Source organism: Protopterus annectens, chromosome 13.part0 (genome assembly GCF_019279795.1).
Source record: "Protopterus annectens isolate FY-2018-M chromosome 13.part0, PAN1.0, whole genome shotgun sequence".
NCBI lineage: Eukaryota > Metazoa > Chordata > Ceratodontiformes > Protopteridae > Protopterus > Protopterus annectens.
The window spans coordinates 127,472,826-127,497,867 of record NC_056747.1 but is presented as its reverse complement, the minus strand read 5'-3'; positions in this window follow the sequence as shown (position 1 = coordinate 127,497,867).

Genomic DNA, 25,042 nt, shown 5'->3' with positions numbered 1-25,042 from the left:
CTGTAAACTCAGCTTTGTCTAACAAATGGCCCACATATATAGCATCTCTATCTGCCTGCACCCTACTTCCTGTAAACTCAGCTTTGTCTAACACATGGCCCACATATATAGCATCTCTATCTGCCTGCACCCTACTTCCTGTAAACTCAGCTTTGTCTAACACATGGCCCACATATATAGCATCTCTATCTGCCTGCACCCTACTTCCTGTAAACTCAGCTTTGTCTAACACATGGCCCACATATATAGCATCTCTATCTGCCTGCACCCTACTTCCTGTAAACTCAGCTTTGTCTAACACATGGCCCACATATATAGCATCTCTATCTGCCTGCACCCTACTTCCTGTAAACTCAGCTTTGTCTAACACATGGCCCACATATATAGCATCTCTATCTGCCTGCACCCTACTTCCTGTAAACTCAGCTTTGTCTAACACATGGCCCACATATATAGCATCTCTATCTGCCTGCACCCTACTTCCTGTAAACTCAGCTTTGTCTAACACATGGCCCACATATATAGCATCTCTATCTGCCTGCACCCTACTTCCTGTAAACTCAGCTTTGTCTAACACATGGCCCACATATATAGCATCTCTATCTGCCTGCACCCTACTTCCTGTAAACTCAGCTTTGTCTAACACATGGCCCACATATATAGCATCTCTATCTGCCTGCACCCTACTTCCTGTAAACTCAGCTTTGTCTAACACATGGCCCACATATATAGCATCTCTATCTGCCTGCACCCTACTTCCTGTAAACTCAGCTTTGTCTAACACATGGCCCACATATATAGCATCTCTATCTGCCTGCACCCTACTTCCTGTAAACTCAGCTTTGTCTAACACATGGCCCACATATATAGCATCTCTATCTGCCTGCACCCTACTTCCTGTAAACTCAGCTTTGTCTAACACATGGCCCACATATATAGCATCTCTATCTGCCTGCACCCTACTTCCTGTAAACTCAGCTTTGTCTAACACATGGCCCACATATATAGCATCTCTATCTGCCTGCACCCTACTTCCTGTAAACTCAGCTTTGTCTAACACATGGCCCACATATATAGCATCTCTATCTGCCTGCACCCTACTTCCTGTAAACTCAGCTTTGTCTAACACATGGCCCACATATATAGCATCTCTATCTGCCTGCACCCTACTTCCTGTAAACTCAGCTTTGTCTAACACATGGCCCACATATATAGCATCTCTATCTGCCTGCACCCTACTTCCTGTAAACTCAGCTTTGTCTAACACATGGCCCACATATATAGCATCTCTATCTGCCTGCACCCTACTTCCTGTAAACTCAGCTTTGTCTAACACATGGCCCACATATATAGCATCTCTATCTGCCTGCACCCTACTTCCTGTAAACTCAGCTTTGTCTAACACATGGCCCACATATATAGCATCTCTATCTGCCTGCACCCTACTTCCTGTAAACTCAGCTTTGTCTAACACATGGCCCACATATATAGCATCTCTATCTGCCTGCACCCTACTTCCTGTAAACTCAGCTTTGTCTAACACATGGCCCACATATATAGCATCTCTATCTGCCTGCACCCTACTTCCTGTAAACTCAGCTTTGTCTAACACATGGCCCACATATATAGCATCTCTATCTGCCTGCACCCTACTTCCTGTAAACTCAGCTTTGTCTAACACATGGCCCACATATATAGCATCTCTATCTGCCTGCACCCTACTTCCTGTAAACTCAGCTTTGTCTAACACATGGCCCACATATATAGCATCTCTATCTGCCTGCACCCTACTTCCTGTAAACTCAGCTTTGTCTAACACATGGCCCACATATATAGCATCTCTATCTGCCTGCACCCTACTTCCTGTAAACTCAGCTTTGTCTAACACATGGCCCACATATATAGCATCTCTATCTGCCTGCACCCTACTTCCTGTAAACTCAGCTTTGTCTAACACATGGCCCACATATATAGCATCTCTATCTGCCTGCACCCTACTTCCTGTAAACTCAGCTTTGTCTAACACATGGCCCACATATATAGCATCTCTATCTGCCTGCACCCTACTTCCTGTAAACTCAGCTTTGTCTAACACATGGCCCACATATATAGCATCTCTATCTGCCTGCACCCTACTTCCTGTAAACTCAGCTTTGTCTAACACATGGCCCACATATATAGCATCTCTATCTGCCTGCACCCTACTTCCTGTAAACTCAGCTTTGTCTAACACATGGCCCACATATATAGCATCTCTATCTGCCTGCACCCTACTTCCTGTAAACTCAGCTTTGTCTAACACATGGCCCACATATATAGCATCTCTATCTGCCTGCACCCTACTTCCTGTAAACTCAGCTTTGTCTAACACATGGCCCACATATATGGCATCTCTATCTGCCTGCACCCTACTTCCTGTAAACTCAGCTTTGTCTAACACATGGCCCACATATATAGCATCTCTATCTGCCTGCACCCTACTTCCTGTAAACTCAGCTTTGTCTAACACATGGCCCACATATATAGCATCTCTATCTGCCTGCACCCTACTTCCTGTAAACTCAGCTTTGTCTAACACATGGCCCACATATATAGCATCTCTATCTGCCTGCACCCTACTTCCTGTAAACTCAGCTTTGTCTAACACATGGCCCACATATATAGCATCTCTATCTGCCTGCACCCTACTTCCTGTAAACTCAGCTTTGTCTAACACATGGCCCACATATATAGCATCTCTATCTGCCTGCACCCTACTTCCTGTAAACTCAGCTTTGTCTAACACATGGCCCACATATATAGCATCTCTATCTGCCTGCACCCTACTTCCTGTAAACTCAGCTTTGTCTAACACATGGCCCACATATATAGCATCTCTATCTGCCTGCACCCTACTTCCTGTAAACTCAGCTTTGTCTAACACATGGCCCACATATATAGCATCTCTATCTGCCTGCACCCTACTTCCTGTAAACTCAGCTTTGTCTAACACATGGCCCACATATATAGCATCTCTATCTGCCTGCACCCTACTTCCTGTAAACTCAGCTTTGTCTAACACATGGCCCACATATATAGCATCTCTATCTGCCTGCACCCTACTTCCTGTAAACTCAGCTTTGTCTAACACATGGCCCACATATATAGCATCTCTATCTGCCTGCACCCTACTTCCTGTAAACTCAGCTTTGTCTAACACATGGCCCACATATATAGCATCTCTATCTGCCTGCACCCTACTTCCTGTAAACTCAGCTTTGTCTAACACATGGCCCACATATATAGCATCTCTATCTGCCTGCACCCTACTTCCTGTAAACTCAGCTTTGTCTAACACATGGCCCACATATATAGCATCTCTATCTGCCTGCACCCTACTTCCTGTAAACTCAGCTTTGTCTAACACATGGCCCACATATATAGCATCTCTATCTGCCTGCACCCTACTTCCTGTAAACTCAGCTTTGTCTAACACATGGCCCACATATATAGCATCTCTATCTGCCTGCACCCTACTTCCTGTAAACTCAGCTTTGTCTAACACATGGCCCACATATATAGCATCTCTATCTGCCTGCACCCTACTTCCTGTAAACTCAGCTTTGTCTAACACATGGCCCACATATATAGCATCTCTATCTGCCTGCACCCTACTTCCTGTAAACTCAGCTTTGTCTAACACATGGCCCACATATATAGCATCTCTATCTGCCTGCACCCTACTTCCTGTAAACTCAGCTTTGTCTAACACATGGCCCACATATATAGCATCTCTATCTGCCTGCACCCTACTTCCTGTAAACTCAGCTTTGTCTAACACATGGCCCACATATATAGCATCTCTATCTGCCTGCACCCTACTTCCTGTAAACTCAGCTTTGTCTAACACATGGCCCACATATATAGCATCTCTATCTGCCTGCACCCTACTTCCTGTAAACTCAGCTTTGTCTAACACATGGCCCACATATATAGCATCTCTATCTGCCTGCACCCTACTTCCTGTAAACTCAGCTTTGTCTAACACATGGCCCACATATATGGCATCTCTATCTGCCTGCACCCTACTTCCTGTAAACTCAGCTTTGTCTAACACATGGCCCACATATATAGCATCTCTATCTGCCTGCACCCTACTTCCTGTAAACTCAGCTTTGTCTAACACATGGCCCACATATATAGCATCTCTATCTGCCTGCACCCTACTTCCTGTAAACTCAGCTTTGTCTAACACATGGCCCACATATATAGCATCTCTATCTGCCTGCACCCTACTTCCTGTAAACTCAGCTTTGTCTAACACATGGCCCACATATATAGCATCTCTATCTGCCTGCACCCTACTTCCTGTAAACTCAGCTTTGTCTAACACATGGCCCACATATATAGCATCTCTATCTGCCTGCACCCTACTTCCTGTAAACTCAGCTTTGTCTAACACATGGCCCACATATATAGCATCTCTATCTGCCTGCACCCTACTTCCTGTAAACTCAGCTTTGTCTAACACATGGCCCACATATATAGCATCTCTATCTGCCTGCACCCTACTTCCTGTAAACTCAGCTTTGTCTAACACATGGCCCACATATATAGCATCTCTATCTGCCTGCACCCTACTTCCTGTAAACTCAGCTTTGTCTAACACATGGCCCACATATATAGCATCTCTATCTGCCTGCACCCTACTTCCTGTAAACTCAGCTTTGTCTAACACATGGCCCACATATATAGCATCTCTATCTGCCTGCACCCTACTTCCTGTAAACTCAGCTTTGTCTAACACATGGCCCACATATATAGCATCTCTATCTGCCTGCACCCTACTTCCTGTAAACTCAGCTTTGTCTAACACATGGCCCACATATATAGCATCTCTATCTGCCTGCACCCTACTTCCTGTAAACTCAGCTTTGTCTAACACATGGCCCACATATATAGCATCTCTATCTGCCTGCACCCTACTTCCTGTAAACTCAGCTTTGTCTAACACATGGCCCACATATATAGCATCTCTATCTGCCTGCACCCTACTTCCTGTAAACTCAGCTTTGTCTAACACATGGCCCACATATATAGCATCTCTATCTGCCTGCACCCTACTTCCTGTAAACTCAGCTTTGTCTAACACATGGCCCACATATATAGCATCTCTATCTGCCTGCACCCTACTTCCTGTAAACTCAGCTTTGTCTAACACATGGCCCACATATATAGCATCTCTATCTGCCTGCACCCTACTTCCTGTAAACTCAGCTTTGTCTAACACATGGCCCACATATATAGCATCTCTATCTGCCTGCACCCTACTTCCTGTAAACTCAGCTTTGTCTAACACATGGCCCACATATATAGCATCTCTATCTGCCTGCACCCTACTTCCTGTAAACTCAGCTTTGTCTAACACATGGCCCACATATATAGCATCTCTATCTGCCTGCACCCTACTTCCTGTAAACTCAGCTTTGTCTAACACATGGCCCACATATATAGCATCTCTATCTGCCTGCACCCTACTTCCTGTAAACTCAGCTTTGTCTAACACATGGCCCACATATATAGCATCTCTATCTGCCTGCACCCTACTTCCTGTAAACTCAGCTTTGTCTAACACATGGCCCACATATATAGCATCTCTATCTGCCTGCACCCTACTTCCTGTAAACTCAGCTTTGTCTAACACATGGCCCACATATATAGCATCTCTATCTGCCTGCACCCTACTTCCTGTAAACTCAGCTTTGTCTAACACATGGCCCACATATATAGCATCTCTATCTGCCTGCACCCTACTTCCTGTAAACTCAGCTTTGTCTAACACATGGCCCACATATATAGCATCTCTATCTGCCTGCACCCTACTTCCTGTAAACTCAGCTTTGTCTAACACATGGCCCACATATATAGCATCTCTATCTGCCTGCACCCTACTTCCTGTAAACTCAGCTTTGTCTAACACATGGCCCACATATATAGCATCTCTATCTGCCTGCACCCTACTTCCTGTAAACTCAGCTTTGTCTAACACATGGCCCACATATATAGCATCTCTATCTGCCTGCACCCTACTTCCTGTAAACTCAGCTTTGTCTAACACATGGCCCACATATATAGCATCTCTATCTGCCTGCACCCTACTTCCTGTAAACTCAGCTTTGTCTAACACATGGCCCACATATATAGCATCTCTATCTGCCTGCACCCTACTTCCTGTAAACTCAGCTTTGTCTAACACATGGCCCACATATATAGCATCTCTATCTGCCTGCACCCTACTTCCTGTAAACTCAGCTTTGTCTAACACATGGCCCACATATATAGCATCTCTATCTGCCTGCACCCTACTTCCTGTAAACTCAGCTTTGTCTAACACATGGCCCACATATATAGCATCTCTATCTGCCTGCACCCTACTTCCTGTAAACTCAGCTTTGTCTAACACATGGCCCACATATATAGCATCTCTATCTGCCTGCACCCTACTTCCTGTAAACTCAGCTTTGTCTAACACATGGCCCACATATATAGCATCTCTATCTGCCTGCACCCTACTTCCTGTAAACTCAGCTTTGTCTAACACATGGCCCACATATATAGCATCTCTATCTGCCTGCACCCTACTTCCTGTAAACTCAGCTTTGTCTAACACATGGCCCACATATATAGCATCTCTATCTGCCTGCACCCTACTTCCTGTAAACTCAGCTTTGTCTAACACATGGCCCACATATATAGCATCTCTATCTGCCTGCACCCTACTTCCTGTAAACTCAGCTTTGTCTAACACATGGCCCACATATATAGCATCTCTATCTGCCTGCACCCTACTTCCTGTAAACTCAGCTTTGTCTAACACATGGCCCACATATATAGCATCTCTATCTGCCTGCACCCTACTTCCTGTAAACTCAGCTTTGTCTAACACATGGCCCACATATATAGCATCTCTATCTGCCTGCACCCTACTTCCTGTAAACTCAGCTTTGTCTAACACATGGCCCACATATATAGCATCTCTATCTGCCTGCACCCTACTTCCTGTAAACTCAGCTTTGTCTAACACATGGCCCACATATATAGCATCTCTATCTGCCTGCACCCTACTTCCTGTAAACTCAGCTTTGTCTAACACATGGCCCACATATATAGCATCTCTATCTGCCTGCACCCTACTTCCTGTAAACTCAGCTTTGTCTAACACATGGCCCACATATATAGCATCTCTATCTGCCTGCACCCTACTTCCTGTAAACTCAGCTTTGTCTAACACATGGCCCACATATATAGCATCTCTATCTGCCTGCACCCTACTTCCTGTAAACTCAGCTTTGTCTAACACATGGCCCACATATATAGCACCTCTATCTGCCTGCACCTACTTCCTGTAACATCAGCTTTGTCTAACACATCACCCACATATATAGCATCTCTATCTGCCTGCACACTACTTCCTGTAAACCCAGCTTTGTCTAACACGTAGCCCACATATATGGCATCTCTGACTGCACCCTACTTCCTGTAAACTCAGCTTTGTCTAACACATGGCCCACATATATAGCATCTCTATCTGCCTGCACCCTACTTCCTGTAAACTCAGCTTTGTCTAACACATGGCCCACATATATAGCATCTCTATCTGCCTGCACCCTACTTCCTGTAAACTCAGCTTTGTCTAACACATGGCCCACATATATAGCATCTCTATCTGCCTGCACCCTACTTCCTGTAAACTCAGCTTTGTCTAACACATGGCCCACATATATAGCATCTCTATCTGCCTGCACCCTACTTCCTGTAAACTCAGCTTTGTCTAACACATGGCCCACATATATGCATCTCTGCCTGCACCCTACTTCCTGTAAACTCAGCTTTGTCTAACACATGGCCCACATATATAGCATCTCTATCTGCCTGCACCCTACTTCCTGTAAACTCAGCTTTGTCTAACACATGGCCCACATATATAGCATCTCTATCTGCCTGCACCCTACTTCCTGTAAACTCAGCTTTGTCTAACACATGGCCCACATATATAGCATCTCTATCTGCCTGCACCCTACTTCCTGTAAACTCAGCTTTGTCTAACACATGGCCCACATATATAGCATCTCTATCTGCCTGCACCCTACTTCCTGTAAACTCAGCTTTGTCTAACACATGGCCCACATATATAGCATCTCTATCTGCCTGCACCCTACTTCCTGTAAACTCAGCTTTGTCTAACACATGGCCCACATATATAGCACCTCTATCTGCCTGCACCCTACTTCCTGTAAACTCAGCTTTGTCTAACACAAGGCCCACATATATAGCATCTCTATCTGCCTGCACCCTACTTCCTGTAAACTCAGCTTTGTCTAACACATGGCCCACATATATAGCATCTCTATCTGCCTGCACCCTACTTCCTGTAAACTCAGCTTTGTCTAACACATGGCCCACATATATAGCATCTCTATCTGCCTGCACCCTACTTCCTGTAAACTCAGCTTTGTCTAACACATGGCCCACATATATGGCATCTCTATCTGCCTGCACCCTACTTCCTGTAAACTCAGCTTTGTCTAACACATGGCCCACATATATAGCATCTCTATCTGCCTGCACCCTACTTCCTGTAAACTCAGCTTTGTCTAACACATGGCCCACATATATGGCATCTCTGTCTGCCTGCACCCTACTTCCTGTAAACTCAGCTTTGTCTCTAACACATGGCCCACATATATAGCACCTCTATCTGCCTGCACTCTACTTCTTGTAAACTCAGCTTTGTCTAACACATGGTCCACATATATAGCATCTCTATCTGCCTGCACCCTACTTCCTGTAAACTTTACTTTGTCTAACACATGGCCCACATATATAGCATCTCTATCTGCCTGCACCCTACTTCCTGTAAACTCAACTTTGTCTAACACATGGTCCACATATATGGCACCTCTATCTGCCTGCACCCTACTTCATGTAAACTTTGCTTTGTCTAACACGTGGCCCACATATATAGCATCTCTATCTGCCTGCACCCTACTTCCTGTAAACTCAGCTTTGTCTAACACATGACCCACATATATAGCATCTCTATCTGCCTGCACCCTACTTCCTGTAAACTCAGCTTTGTCTAACACATGGCCCACATATATGGCATCTCTATCTGCCTGCACCCTACTTCCTGTAAACTCAGCTTTGTCTAACTCATGGCCCACATATATGACATCTCTATCTGCCTGCACCCTACTTCATGTAAACACTGCTTTGTCTAACACATGGCCCACATATATAGCATCTCTATCTGCCTGCACCCTGCTTCATGTAAACTCAGCTTTGTCTCACAAATGGCCCACATATATAGCATCTCTATCTGCCTGCACCCTACTTCATATAAACTCAGCTTTGTCTAACACATGGCCCACATATATAGCATCTCTATCTGCCTGCACCCTACTTCATGTAAACTCAGCTTTGTCTAGCACATGGCCCACATATATAGCATCTCTATCTGCCTGCACCCAACTTCATGTAAACTCAGCTTTGTCTAACACATGGCCCACATATATAGCATCTCTATCTGCCTGCACCCTACTTCCTGTAAACTTAGCTTTGTCTAACACATGGCCCACATATATAGCATCTCTGTCTGCCTGCATCCTACTTCATGTAAACTCAGCTTTGTCAGTTCATCAGTTCATTCTGTCTATTTCAGGAAGGTTATGTCATTTGCCTAGCTAAACTTTGGTGGCTTCTGCAATAAGTATGTACCTTGTGGACACCTGGCTGAACGTTTACAGCATTTTTTCTCCAGACCTGAAATCTCATTCAAAAAGGGACAGATCTCGTGAAAGCAGAGGAGTGGCACCATTAGATTAATTAAAAAATGCTTACAAACTTGGTTCATAGCCCACTTTTACTCCCTGGATGGCACTGTCCCCTCCATGTGTAATTTATTTTAATATGTTCATTTGTTAACTGGGTATGTGAACTTGTCTGTCTTGGATGTTTTCAGCCATGATGAGGCCAAAAGGGCAAGGGGTAAATGCACTCTACGTTTGATACACTGATAAATAGACTGATTTTTTTATCTGTATTGGGTTAGCATTAGATTGGTCTACAACAGTTGTGCGATAAAGGATGATCCCCTGGGAAGGGAAATATACCCCTTCCCCAGGGGATCATGAAGTCTTGGAGTTAGTATATATAATTAGCATGGGGTGTGGGGGCACATCCCCCCCCCCATATTGGGTACAATATCTGTTGTAAAATAGCATGTTCTGAGGTGTAACCTTGGCACATATGCAAATGGGTGTCAACGTTCATGTTTCAACATTATTGGGTCAACATTAAGCATGTCAACCTAATGTCAATTCAACGAGTGTCACTACTTCTATATATATGAAGAAAGGAAACCACACTACCCACATAAACATTATGTAGGCACTGGGAAATCATGCAAACACCATATAGGAAGTGACTGAAGGCCAGCACTAAAGCCCCAGACCCTTGTCCAGTGACACAGAGATTTATTTGCTCAATTCAGTCTGTGTGGAGCAGCCAGACTTGTTATTTGTGTAGCATATATTCCCACTCCTTCTTCTTTTAAGTCCTTCACTTGCCTGTTAGCTGCTATCACATGTCCTTTTGTCCCGAGCATACAATCCATCCAGTTTAGCTGCTATCACATGTCCTTTTGTCCCGAGCATACAATCCATCCAGTTTCTTTTCAATTGGCATTCTTTTCCACAAGATAAAAATGTCTCTCTTGCCTGTCTTCTAACTGACCTAGACTGGCCTCTGCTCTTGAACATCTTGGATGGCAGTCTTACATTAATGGTCTTTATAGGCACACTCCTTTAAAAAAAATGCTCCGACCCCCTGAAATCCTGCATAATCCATGAAGATAGATGCCCTAGGCTAATGTGGGAAATAAAAGTTTCTCAGGAAAAAAATAATGAAAAAACTTGGAATTTGCTGAATTTTCCAGAATACAATACCACTGAATGTTCTGCAGGATGGTTGAATTACAACTAAAATTGCCTAAGTCACAATCTTCAAAAATAAGGGAAAGAAAACTTTTTGCTTGACAATGCAAGACCATAATGGTCTGAGCTTAAATGCTTACTAGAACACTCCAAATATCCCTCTGTCAAAGTCTAATTTAGTCATAATACCAGGCTTCTCTCTAACTGATGGTACTATTTTGTTTAGGGATTTTTAGGGACTTTGTGTAATCCCCCCCAGTCCTGACTCAACCCTGCCAAAGGATGCCTTTCTCCCTATACCCCATCTGAGCATCATGATATTTTCTTAGTGCTTTTCAAAAAGTCATTTCAGTGCCCTGACAGTTTCCTCAGTTCGAAACTGTCTTACAAAGATTGGTTTCCTTATAACCTACTTTTAGATTTGTCTTCATCCAGAATTCTTTAAAAAATGACTATCTTACATTGTAAGTCCTCCCATATGCATCTTCTTCTTCAACGTCTTGTGTAGAAGAGCTTTTCCTGCCACCTAGGAGTAATCTAATATCACCCCCTTGCCTAAACTTAAAAGCCCATCAGTCTAGAACTAGTGTTCACCCACTGACTAAAATCCTGGAAAGTGTTATTTATGACAAGTTCTTAAATTTGCCCAGGAAGAACTCCATCATGCTCGGCACAGATTTAGACTATACTGTATTACCCAGGTTGCATTACTCATGGCTAAAAATAACACTTTCTTCAGCATAGACAAAGAGATCCTCATTGCTGCTCTGTTTGTAGACCTAGACAGAGCATCTGAAGATGTTATCCATCCATTCCTGCTTGCTTGACTCTTTAAAGCAGGTTTCTCTGATAAGCATCTTAAATGGTTTAATAACTCTCCAGTACGCTCATTCAGATGAATTGCGGCAACTTTGTGAGCCCAAACATTATAATTACTAAAGTTCCCCAATGTCCCAATGTCCTATCCTTGGATTGCCCCATTTTTGTTATTTATTAATAAATTTTCTCTCCACATCCTTAACGTACAGTTATCCTACATATAGAACACCTCCTTCAGCTGGAAAAATGAAAAAGACCCTCAGCTTATAAAAGTTGCCATCCATGCAGACTTTAACAAATAAATCTTTTTCCATATGTTAAACAACTGCCTGACTACTGTTTCTAAAATCAGCTTTGTGCTATTGAAGACTGACCTCAGCACTTAATACCGCAGCCTTTAAGGTATTGCATTCTCTTTTGCACCCTCCTTCAACTATCGTGAGGTTGTATCATACCTCTCAACTGTCCAGATTTTCCCAGAATATCCAGAGTTTTGCTTCATTATTTTGGTCTGTTCCTCATAAAATTTGTGGTTTTCTTTCAAATCACTGAGGATTGAAGTCACAAAATAAATATATACATTTGAATTTCAGACTTCATATCCTTCAGAAAAATGCATGCTAACACAAACTCTATTACTCTAGTAACTTTATAAGAGCAATATTTAAGATATATCCCCATTTTTGGGCCTTTGCCCCCCATTATTTTAAACTTTATCCAGATTTTTTTATGCTAAGAGGTTGAGAGGTATGGGTTGCTTTAAACCCGTAATTTCCCTTCTACCCTTACGTTATCATGGGAGGTTGGCATAATGGTTAAGGTGTTTGCCTTACAGACACAAGGTACAGGGTTTGATTCTCACAGGGTGCAACTGGCTAGGCTTAAAAAAATGGCCCATAAGGGCAGTTAGCCTAGTACTAATCTATGAACCTATGAATCTATGAACCTATCACCATTAGGAAAGTTCTCCCACATCATAAATTAAGTCACAAGATTACTTACCACCATTACCCAGCATTCATTGCTAGTGGAATTCTGATACCAAAACATCAGTACACCTTCCTGTTCGCTACCTTATGCTGCCACCCCAAACAGCACAATGTTCCATTTAGCATTAAACATTTGCAGGCTCATCAGTCCATCAGGTGAAGGACAGCACAACTGCCGCTTACTGAATAACTCCATCTCCTAATACAGAAAAGGTCACTCTTCCTTTTTGCTATTTTGTTCTTTAAATTATTGAACAGTACTGTCCATCACATGCTAAGATATTTGCTATATCCACTTTGCATTTTTCACTGAGGTCTCTACAAACCAGTTCTTGCTCCATTAATGAACCTCCAAATTAACCTAGCCACCACTGAAAGAGCATTTTCAACACTGGTACCATTTGTCTGAAATTCTCTCCTTGTGAGTATCTGGAACCTTAAAAACCTTCCCAATTTTAGGACTGCAGGACTTATGTACCTTACTCAAATACCTGCCTGTAAGTTTGTTTCCTAACAGATGCTAATCATTCTGCTCCAAGGATTTTCATTTGTCCGGTCTTTAGCACCTCCTCTTTTCCTAGTGGGATTTATTAACTGTCCTTCCCTAATGTTTCGTATGGTAGTCTAAACTGTATCTTGTCTCACTCTTGTGTTCCCTTCCTCACTTTCAACAAGGTCTCTCCACCTCTTACACCACTCCCTTACATATAGCGCCTATTTTTTTTCTAAATACCTATTACCAAATAACACCTTTCATTATGACTCCTGTCATATATTGCTGACATTAAAACCTCTATAATCATGCTGTTAATTTCCTATACCAAAATGCGTAAACATAATCTGTTTTCTTTCAATGCTATCTTATTGCATAATATTTAGTTGTACTCTCCCCACCACAATCCCTGCGTACATCTTTTCATGTTGCACTTACATTGTTTTGTAATAACTGTATTTCTAAACTGTTAATTTTCCATGTCAGTTAGTATATGTTCTTTTTATACAAGTATGTTACTAATAAAATTATATAATGCCCACATTCATGATCTTTTTAAAATTAATACGTTATTGTTCCCTACATGATTATGCTGTATGATGTAATCTTGCTTTTAGTTATTATTTTTGCCCTGACCCAAATTATGAAATAGTCTCTGCACCAGTTCATTTATTTTGTTAATGAATGAATGAATGATTGAAGAAGCAAACAGATAAATTTGCCACATCTCGAAGAGTTGCACTCTTCTGGAAGATGTGACAAAAATGGAGGTAATTATAATTAAATGGTGCACCTAGAACTTCTAACATATCCTGGTTGAAACAAGCTTTGCGAATTTTAGATGGACAGCATGAAGGCTTGATAAAAGATTTTTTCCATTTAAGGTATGTAGCAACATGTGACTTGCACACATCTGCTAACGTATTGCACATTGTGATGAGGTGATCCTTAAAAAACTTAAGAGTAAGTTATGTCTTCATTCAGCATTAATATAAATAAATTGGTGTGATCATAGCTCTAATATTCTTGCAGAGTGATCAAGGACTAAAAGTAAACAGTAGTAAACATATATTATCGGGTATCTAGTTTACAACATCGAATTTAGAGCATATCAAATTTCTTATGGTCAGACCATATGACTGACATTCTAAAACATTGAAAAATGAACATGAACAAACAACAAAAACTGTTTTTACAGGGGGCAAGTCCCACCCTGCATCCCCACACTCCCTGCTAATGATATATATATATACCAACTTTGAGACTGCACTACAGTGGGGAGATTGGTCAATTCCCTAATCCCCACTATAATTCAATCTCACTACAAACAGTTTGACATTTCAGAACTTCGTGCTTATGGCCTCGACCCTATGAAATTTGACACCCTGAAATGTTGACCATCTGAAAGGGAGCCCTTATCAGGAATCATCTCATACAACATTACTTACTATAGCTACATATGATAATTAAACAAGAAAGGACTTGTACTTTCTTAAACATCAGCTTGTGATTTGACTCATACAGGTCTATATTACATCAATGAAAAGTAAATACACTGAATACCTTTTCATTGACCCATTTGCAGGAAAAGCAAAACTCAGCGAATGATTGTTACATCAAAATTTTTCCCACGGTAAGTAACCAGTGGGCCATCTTTGGGATTTTGCCCTTTTCCCCACTGTACTGTGATCTCGAAGTTGGTACATTTAGTTGGGGGGTGGGGGGTTATATTTTTCCTCTTTTTATGCAATCGCTACACTGGCCCACTGGTTACTTACCATGGGAAAAATTTAGATGTAAAGATCGTTCTCGGACTTTCACTATCACTGAAAACGGGTCGATGAAGAGGCATTCAATGTATTTACTTTTCACTGATATAATACAGACCCAATTCATATTGCCTATTCATAACTTCAGATATGACTAGATGTAGCTACACAATACTACATGTAAAGTTCCTTACCTGCTTTTTATTTGAGATTTGCAAACAATATTACTGTGGTGAATTCGTTTTTCTGTGTTTTGAAAACAGCATTACTGTTGTCTATGACTTTTATCAATTTAAGTATTATTGAGTTGTGTTATTTGAGTAGCCAAGGAATGCCCCCGTACTACTTATGGAAAGAGGCAGCACCTAAATGCTTTACCCAATGCTTGGGTCCCATCAAATTATCTAGGGTTTGATCCCAGTTATTCTCACTAGGGGTAATGCGTAATTACCAACCATAGGATGGATAAGACCAATCTAAATGTAAAAGGATATGTTAATTCAAGTACAGAAAGGGAAAATGAACAGGCTTAAAATGTCCTACCAGGGCAGCTAGCCTAGTACTTACATATGAACCTATAAACCTGTGAGGTTTTCAGCTCTAAAAATTCATCCGTCCATATAAAAGAAATTCAATCATACAATTTAAAGTAAAATCTTTCCAGTAAAAAAATGACAACCTTCCCTCTTTATCTGAAAAAGCAGAAAATACTGTAATAGTTGACCCCAGTAAAAAGTGAAAAATGCAAATTTACTGTTATAAAATCACTTTAGAAGAGCTTCTAAAATGCTTGCCTAGGAGTAACAATTTGTCTGCATATCTCTGATTTACAAGTTTTTTTTTAAATCTCTCCAGTTAGTAACAATGAGGAGGATTGGCAGAATTCTTATAAGAGATATAAGGTTTTGTACAAAGGCTTAGTACCACAGTTGTTGTTGTGCCTTTTGACTAAGCAGCTTAAAATTACTGACAATGAAGTGAAACGTCTGAGTGCTGTAAGACGAGCATTCGCAAAAAGTTTCTCTGAGATCATTTCCTTCTGAACACGAGTGGCCTTTAGAGTGGACTGACAAGAGATGAAGTTCACTGTTCAAGAGAAACAAATTGCTACAGGAGAGATGTCCTATAATCTACCAGTACAACAGTAGTTAAGACGCTGTCTGATATGTGAAAAATAAAGGCCAACATGCCAGATCTAAATAAATGAATGGGAGACACAAGTATGAATTTTAGCATTAGGGATTAGGGATGCATGAAGAAAAGGAATATAAAATACAAATGACTAAGCAGCTAAACTGATAGGCAAGGTAACCAATTTGTAAGGAAACAGACCAGTCCAGTATATTAAAATATCATAGGAACCTATTATGTGTCTGGCTAGCTGTTCATTGATGACAGCTGATTATACAGCGATCCCCCATTAATATTCCAAAACGTGCACGCTGAATGGCCAGCGTGCACATTGGTCGCCCAGACTTTTTCCATTAGTATAAGTCTTTTTTTACAGCAACGGATAACGCAAGATCTCCGTTGCTGTTTAGACACTGTCTTGCTATGTTAGAGTTAAACATAGCGAGACAGCTTTAAGAAAAGTAACGGAGATTCTCTGTTGCTTTTTTTAAAGCTTTCTCGCTATGTTAAACTCCTTTAACATAGCGAGACACTTTAAAAAAAGCAACAGAGATCTTCCTTTCTCCGTTGCTTTTTTTAAAGCAGTCTAGCTATGTTAAATGGGTTTAACATAGCGAGACAGCTTTAAAAAAAGCAACAGAGATTCTCTGTTGCTTTTTTTAAAGCTGTCTCACTATGTTAAACTCCTTTAACATAGCGAGACACTTTAAAGAAAAGCAACGGAGATCTTGCTTTCTCCGTTGCTTCCACCCACAGCTCTGATGTACTGCATAAGCATACGCATGCGCAGTACATCAGAACTGCCGCAGAATACCAGACAGCTGCGGAAGGACAGCAAGGAGGCATTATACAATGTCATTATTTAAGAAAAGTAAGTATTTTTTTTCTTAAATAATGTCATTGTATAATAGCAATAACCCACTTGTGGGTGTGGGTAATGTTGGATTTACCCAAGGTTGTCTTTGTTTGGCTACTCAGGCTTCGCCCTCGTGACCAAACCACACCAACCGTGGGTAAATCCAGCATTACCCACACCCAGGCGTGTGTTATTGCTATATTATGTCCTAGAGTCAGTTAAAGCTGTATTATGACTCAAGCCTTTCGTTTTGGAATAGCTGAGATGCTTGTAAGTCAGGATGTCATTTTCATGAAGAAGATTTTGCTGAATACAGTTTCCTCAAGTGAAACTGATTGAAATGACATTCCACAAAAGGGAACTCATTTTCCCTTTGATGCCGTGACCTCAGAATTGATTATAACTAGTAAGGGGTATATGAGGTTTCTCCCTTTAGGGGGGGGTGAGTGCTTGATACTATTCTTAACACTTTTTTTACCAAAAAACATTTTGCTAAATATTAAAGGCGATGGAAAGAAAAATAAATGCATAACCCCTTTGTTTATTAAACTGCTAAAATATCAGAGAAAATCTCATATTTTTACAAAATGTAAAGCATAATATTCCATTATCTGGGCAAGGGCACAGAATAAGCCTGTTGTAAGTTTGGCTAGTTGAAATCAAGCAGGAAAAGAAAGACCTCTTACAACACATTTAACATTTTATTAAGATGCAGTACTCTTCCCAAGGCTAAGGAGTTACTGGTACCCTCAGGTCAACTCCATTACTTTTCTCCATGATACTTAAGCTGCTCAGCCTTAACTCCCTTCTCTTCATTTCTTTCTGGGCTCTTCACTAAAAACACCCATTAAAGTCTTTTATCCTTCACCATCTCAATCTCCAACATGCAATCTTCCCAAAACAAGATACACTCAGCCAGCTACTTTTCCTCCATTTTAGCACCAAAATTAGGACAATCCATTCATTCATCAATAAAAAACAACTGTATCATTCAGTAAATTACATCCTGTATTAAGAAATAACCTATTTTAAGAAGCCCACCACTACTGCTTTCATAGTAGCTGTGTTACAGAAACCTCAGACCTCACCAGTCTATTTCTCACTTCCGATAATTTAGTTCTTAAACAAAAATAAACCTTATCTATTCTTGATATGGGTAGCAGAACCATAGGGTGAGGGGAGGTGAAAGCCCTCTCAGTTTCAACAGACTGCCTAATATGCCCTGAAACTGCCACCAGAGTAACGATTACACGATAGCATTCGCATTGGTATCTTTGAGGTAACTGCAGGGTCAAGCTGCCGGAAAAAAAAAGATGATTTGGGCGATAAATTGTCTTTATCTGGCTGCCTGATCTCGCAGTTACCATGGAAAAGACTATGCGAGTGTTTCAGAGGCATAATGGTCAACGTCTTTCAGCAAAAATTCTGGACAAAGCCAAAAGTAACGGGAATGACGGCTCAAAATCAGCGACCATTTTAAAACATCACTCGAAATCAGTGACAATTTTAAAACATCACTCAAAATCAGTGACAATTTTAAAACATCACTCAAAATCAGTGACAATTTTAAAACATCACTCAAAATCAGTGACAATTTTAAAACATCACTCAAAATCAGTGACAATTTTAAAACATCACTCATACATTTAATCTGTTAATAGAACAGGTTTTGCATTTTGCATCGACATGCATTTTCTGAACAGAAGAATGAAAATTTAATATCTGGTATTACTGACGGACTGTAATCCTCTGCATACCTTTCAACTTTTGAGAATTCTGGACAAAAGCCAAAAATAATGGGGGGATAAAGGGCCAAAATCAGGTACAGAGTTTAAATATTGCTCTTATAATCTTAGAAAGCTGCAAGAATAACAGGTTGCGCTTTAGAGTGCATTTTCTGAAGGATATGAAGTCTCAGACTCGGATGTCTCATTATTTAGTGGGCACAGTCCTCAACTCAATGGTTTGCTAGCAAAACACACATTTTATTAAAAACATACCAAAAATATGGAACAAATATGGACCTTTTGTGAAATTCTGGAGAGTTGAGAGGTATGATCCCGAGTGATATACCAGAAAATCAAAGATCTTACAAGGGGCAGGGTAAAAATATAAAACAAAACAACAGGGATGTTCTGCAAAATTCTGGGCAGTTTATCTATTGAATGAAGTTGTTTACCAGGTAAGTGGGCTGCTCTATTCACCCTTTTCAGCCACAACCTGAGATTAACAGAATTAAAGATAATGATTTACACAAGTAAAATGATTCATTACATTCATATACATACTTCATACAGTTAAGAGGCATGTTTAATTTCCATAGGTTGGTGCGGGTCTGTGAGTTTATTGCCTTTCACCCACAGAGTAATAAGACAGGCTTTGGCCTTCTTGTTTAATAGCCTGTTTTAGACAAAATTTCCACAGTGGTATATCTCACTGGAACCAAACTGATTTCAAATGTAGTAATCATTTTGCTGTAATTAATTGTTAATTCATTCTCTTACACCCATTTTATGCTATTCACAATCATTATCCTGACAAGCTATGGGGGTAAGCAATAATAAAACAGTTTAGATTCACAGATTCATAGATAGTCTAAGGCCAACAAATCTTATGACCATTCATGCTTTGCCAGTACCCTCCCTTAGGTAGCACCTCCTTTGTCCAGGAGGCCATACCAGTAAAACCCAGAGTAAATCTGTGGATACCTATCCAGTCATGTTTAAAGTAAGATAGGGAATCACACTGCTTAATGTGCAGGAGACATTTATTCCAAAAGTTTGGGAGGTGCTGCCTTATAAGCATGCCTTTTCCACTGTGCAGTGTTTATCTGTTGGTAAAGAGTTAGGTCCCTGGTTCTATTACTGGTGGAGATATTGGACATGCAGAAAAGCAGGAGGTCCAGGACAACTGGGCCTCAAATTGTGCAGCAAGCAAGACAGATCTCCCTTCCAAAGTGTTTAAGGTACTGAATAAAGGGATAGAGCTTCCAGCATGACTTCATACTTCAGGGACTTTAGGCCTGTGATCTTTTTGGTTAGGAACCTTTAGGGTCTTGCTAATTGTTTGATATGATTAATGAGATACCTCCCAAAAGGGGTACTGTACTCAATAATTGTCCTGATCAATGCTGGGTATAACAGAGAGATTACCTCTTTAGACCATGATGATATTCCTTTGGCAACTAAGTGGGCTAAATAAAAGGATTTCCTGACAACTGCTGTTGCATGATGGTCACAAGAGAGTGAGCTATCAGCCCATGTACGTATGTCCTGACAAACTTTTAATTTTGTAGTTGTGTGTTGGCTGTACAGTATGATGAGGGGGAGGGAGGGGTCTACCAAACATGATGCTACACTTTTTAGCATTTAGTTTGAGCTCATTTTTAATAAAGCAAGGGTTTACGATGGAGAGTTCATTCAGAAAAGTTTGTGACTAAACAACAACATCCAGTTTGCAGTCGTTTCCAAACTTTGTAAACCAAAGGTCTTGGCTGTCTGCTTGGAGATCAGAGAAGTAAATACCAAAAAGGAGATGTTCCATCACTGAGATCTGAGGGACATCACTGGTCACATTCATACTTACTGATAAGGTATCTGCAACTTCACACTGTGTGGGCTCTGTAAGGAAAAACAGGAAAGCTACCATCCAAGGTCTCACGTCGAAGAAAAGAGTTATATCCACAAAACAAAGCAAACGGAGATCTCCACGATATAAAATGAACTGATTTTATTAGAAAACAAGCACTTTCACGTACAACAGGTACGCTTCCTCAGGTTTATAAAAAAGACATAATATGAGTGCTTTATATACCTTAACTGAACAAATTCAATCAATTTCATAAAGCACTTATTCAATCGATCAATTAATTAACCAATTCATGCAGCAAAACTCAACAGGGTGTGGTAGAACTCTATGTTACTGGAGTAAATGTGTGTATGTATAAACCTCTTTTTATACCAGTGTATTTACACAAAATCATCATACATATAAATAAAAATGTATATATATATACAAATGTATATACATATAAACATAATACTTAAATAGAAATATATATCTAATAAAAAATGTATAAATAGAAAACATAAAAGTATATGAAGCATCAGAGCACCCAAAACTACAAGAACATATCAACTCTAAAATGTGTAATAAAATAAAAATATAGATAGCAAATATAACCATGAAGCACAGATATATTTGCATAAAAAAGTATATGCCTATCAATTTGAATGTCATAATCAATTAATTCCAAAACTGTATGTACATAAATAAAATAACTAACTATATTGACTAACTAAAAATCAAATTTAATATATCTATCTACGTGCCGCTAATATAGGTTTTATACTGACCGACTGGTTAAGTCCCGGTTGAATATGGGACTTCAACCTTAAAATCCAATTTAACTCTGCTGTTTCCAGGTAATTCTGTCCATTACCCTCTCTCTTATTTATATTTATAACTTGTAAAACCCTAAATTTAAAACTATGTTTAGGGTGTGTATCTATATGCTTGGCTAAAGCGTTTGTTAGATTCATCTTCCTTATATCATATATATGGTTATATATACGATCTCTCAACCTCCTAGAGGTTAGACCTACATAATATGCATCACATTCTGTGCATGTAGCTAGGTATATCAAATTCTTGGTCTCACAAGTGGCATAAAAATCACTTGTAAACGTGTGATGAAGTTCAGATATAGTAAATTGATAGTCACTAATAATATATTTACACATATTACACCTTTCACAAGGAAAGGTGCCATATCTAGGAGTCGATCTACCCATAGTACTGTTGATTTTTCTATCAGTTCTCTCAGAACATAATAATTTCTTCAGATTCTTACTATTTCTGTACCTGAATGTTGGTTTATCACCTACTATATTGCTAGTATATTGATCTATTAGTAATGCACCCCAGTTCTTCTTAATAATATTAATAATAAACTTGTTGTCATTCGTATATCTGGTGTTAAAAGCTACCTTTTTATTATTAAAACTAGCTTTAGGAATATACTTACTTTTGTTCTCATTTTTGCCATTATTTTTACTACTTCCATTCCCTGGTTGGATATCAGTCGATGGTGCATTATTGATATCAATAGGACTAGGAATTATATCATTCTTATACTGTACATCTTTTTTCATACTTTCTATCAACCAAGTAGGGTAACCCCTATTCTGGAGTAATTCACATAAAATATCCCATTGAATGTCCCTATCAGTATTATTCCTACAAAGCCTAGAAATTCTTATAAACTGATTCCTCACAAGATTGGAGAATATATGACGTGGGTGCATGCTGTTATATTGCAGTAATGCATTCCTCCAGCATGGTTTACGATATAGTTTAGTGGAGATCATACCTTCTGCATCTTTAAAAATAGTGATATCTAAAAAGTCTATTTTAGAGGGGGATGTCTCCATAGAAAATCTAAGAAATTCAGTGGTAGATTCTAAAAAGGTAATTAATTGTTCCAACTGTTCATTGTTACCTTTCCAAATAATAAGTATGTCATCTACAAAACGTCTGTACAACACTATATTTTGCATAAACACACTTCTAAACAGGAACAGTGACTCCCAGTAGTACATAACCAAATTTGCGTATGAATTTGCACAGGGGGTGCCCATTGCAACCCCCCATGTTTGTTTAAACAACTTATCTTGGAACAAGAACAAGTTATTATTTAGTACCACATCAAGTAAAGTACAAATAAGTAACTGTGTATTATTAGACTCAGACCCCGACACCGGCTTAGCTGTTAATAGCTGGAGGGATATGATTCATCACCAGATGGAGGGCCAAAGACTGAATAGAATCCCTAATATGTGTGTGAGATGAGGCAGAGCGCTGGCCTTGTTCAAACCAAGAGAAATCTTGACAATGGATGTGAGATATATGGATAGGATTACCTCAGTGTTGTCACAGTCAAACAGAGGCACAGCAAAATAATGGTATAGTTCCCCCCATACTAAAGGGGGTAAACAAAAAAAACTAAACTATAGGCTTGGCTTGTAAATGCCTCAGGGGCAGATAGCCTAGTATGAACCTATGAACCTATGAACCTATTATCAAACATCCCATCATTGAGTAACAGTTCCCTAACTGCTTCAATTCCATAGTCATTTGGAATCACTGTGAATAAATTTTTGACATCAAGTGTTACAAACGTATAGGAAAAAGTGGCCACATTATTATCCATAAGACCCTGTGGGTCGTTTAATAACTGATAGGTATCTTTTATAACTGTGGATATATTCCTGACCAGAGGTCCCAATTTAGACTCCAAATAGCAGGAGATTCTCTCAGTCACCCATTTTTCCCCTGCTACTATGGGATGTAGAAGGGGAGGAAAGATCCCTTTGTGTATCTTAGGAAGTCCCTTTATGAGTGGAATCAATGGATCTGCCACTAAAAAATATTCGTACAGTTCTTTCGTTATCTGCCTGCACATGAGGAGATCATATAGGGTGTCATGAACCATTCTAATTGTTTTAATAAGTCTATCACTGTCTTTCTGTTCATATTTATCAACATCATTCAACATAGTGAACATTAGCTCAGTGTATAGAGTAGTATCCAATAAGACGATACCGCCACCTTTATCTGCTGGTTTTAAAACTAACTTGGAATCTCTAGACAAGTTTGTCAAAGCATTACGTTCATTAGTATCCAGGTTATAGAACAGGTCACTTTTCTTACATTTAGAATTGAAAAAATATTCATAGTAATCCCTTTCACACAATTTAATGAAGCAGTCTAAGTTAGGGGGAAAATTAGGAACAAATAGACTTTTTGACTTAAAACAATTCTCCTTATTAAAAGCAGAAATATTAGTGTCTTTATAATAAAGCTTCAACGATACAGTTGTTGCAAATAAATGTAGGTCCACCAAAATTTCAGCGAGATTACTGTTCTGTGAAGGAATAAATGAGAGGCCTCTATTCAATAGACTTCTCTCATTATTATTTAAAACATCACTGGAAAGGTTAAACACTAGTTCTGTCAGTTCCTTGGTTTCCTCCTTACCTCCGTTGTTTCGTCTGAAAACTTCCTCTTCCGTCGATCTCAACTGTTCGATCTGGTCTGGAACTGTGGGCGATATTGCACTTGTAGTGGTAAAAAAACACTTGAAGTAGGTCCAGACGCTGTTTTTGGTCTCGCTCCATTTCTACTGTGCATCAAGGGATCCTGTTCTCTTAGACCCTCTTGATTTGGCAGTGGCGTGGCCATCACTTCCACTCGATTACTTCCAGTGTTTGACGTCATATCCGAGTGGGTAGGAACTACAAGTTAATCAGTGGATGTATGATTTAAAAGGGCAGTGTCTATAACTTCATGCTGCTCATTTAAATTATGAGATGGAGCTGCATGATTATTGAGATGATTGTGAGCTTTCGGCCAGACAAAGATCTGGCCTGATAAAAAGTCTCGATAGTCTCTTTGTAGCTTTTTATACTTCAGCTGTTGTAGCCTATCGCTGTAGGCAGTAACTTGCGTATACATGGCATCAATCTTCTTTTCATAGGCTTCACCTTTATAGCGACCAAGTAGATCTCTATGCAGAGTCTTTACTTTGGAAGCTAACATATTTTCAATGGGTGTAAAATAATCAATTAAGAGTCTGATATATTGCTTGCTGAAGTCTGTATTTAATTGTTGCCATTGCTTTAATAATTCAGGGTGACTATCACCATACGTAGGCATGCAGAGAACCCGCATGCCTCGAGGTATTACTTGGAAGTGAAGACATGCTTCCAAGTGTCTTCTCTGCCATAACAGTCTATGCATTTTATACAGATCATTCTCAAGCTCTCTAAGGCTGTTAAAAAAGTCTTTAAAGTCAGTTACAGTACCTACATTGTTAACAACCATAGGAACATGTAGGTCCAAATTCAGTAGAGGATTCTCATGTTGACCAAAAATATCTTTCCACTTATTAACCGGACTCTTCAGACCAGGATTATAATCAAGATCCACTGTAGGTGTATCCATCGTGTGTT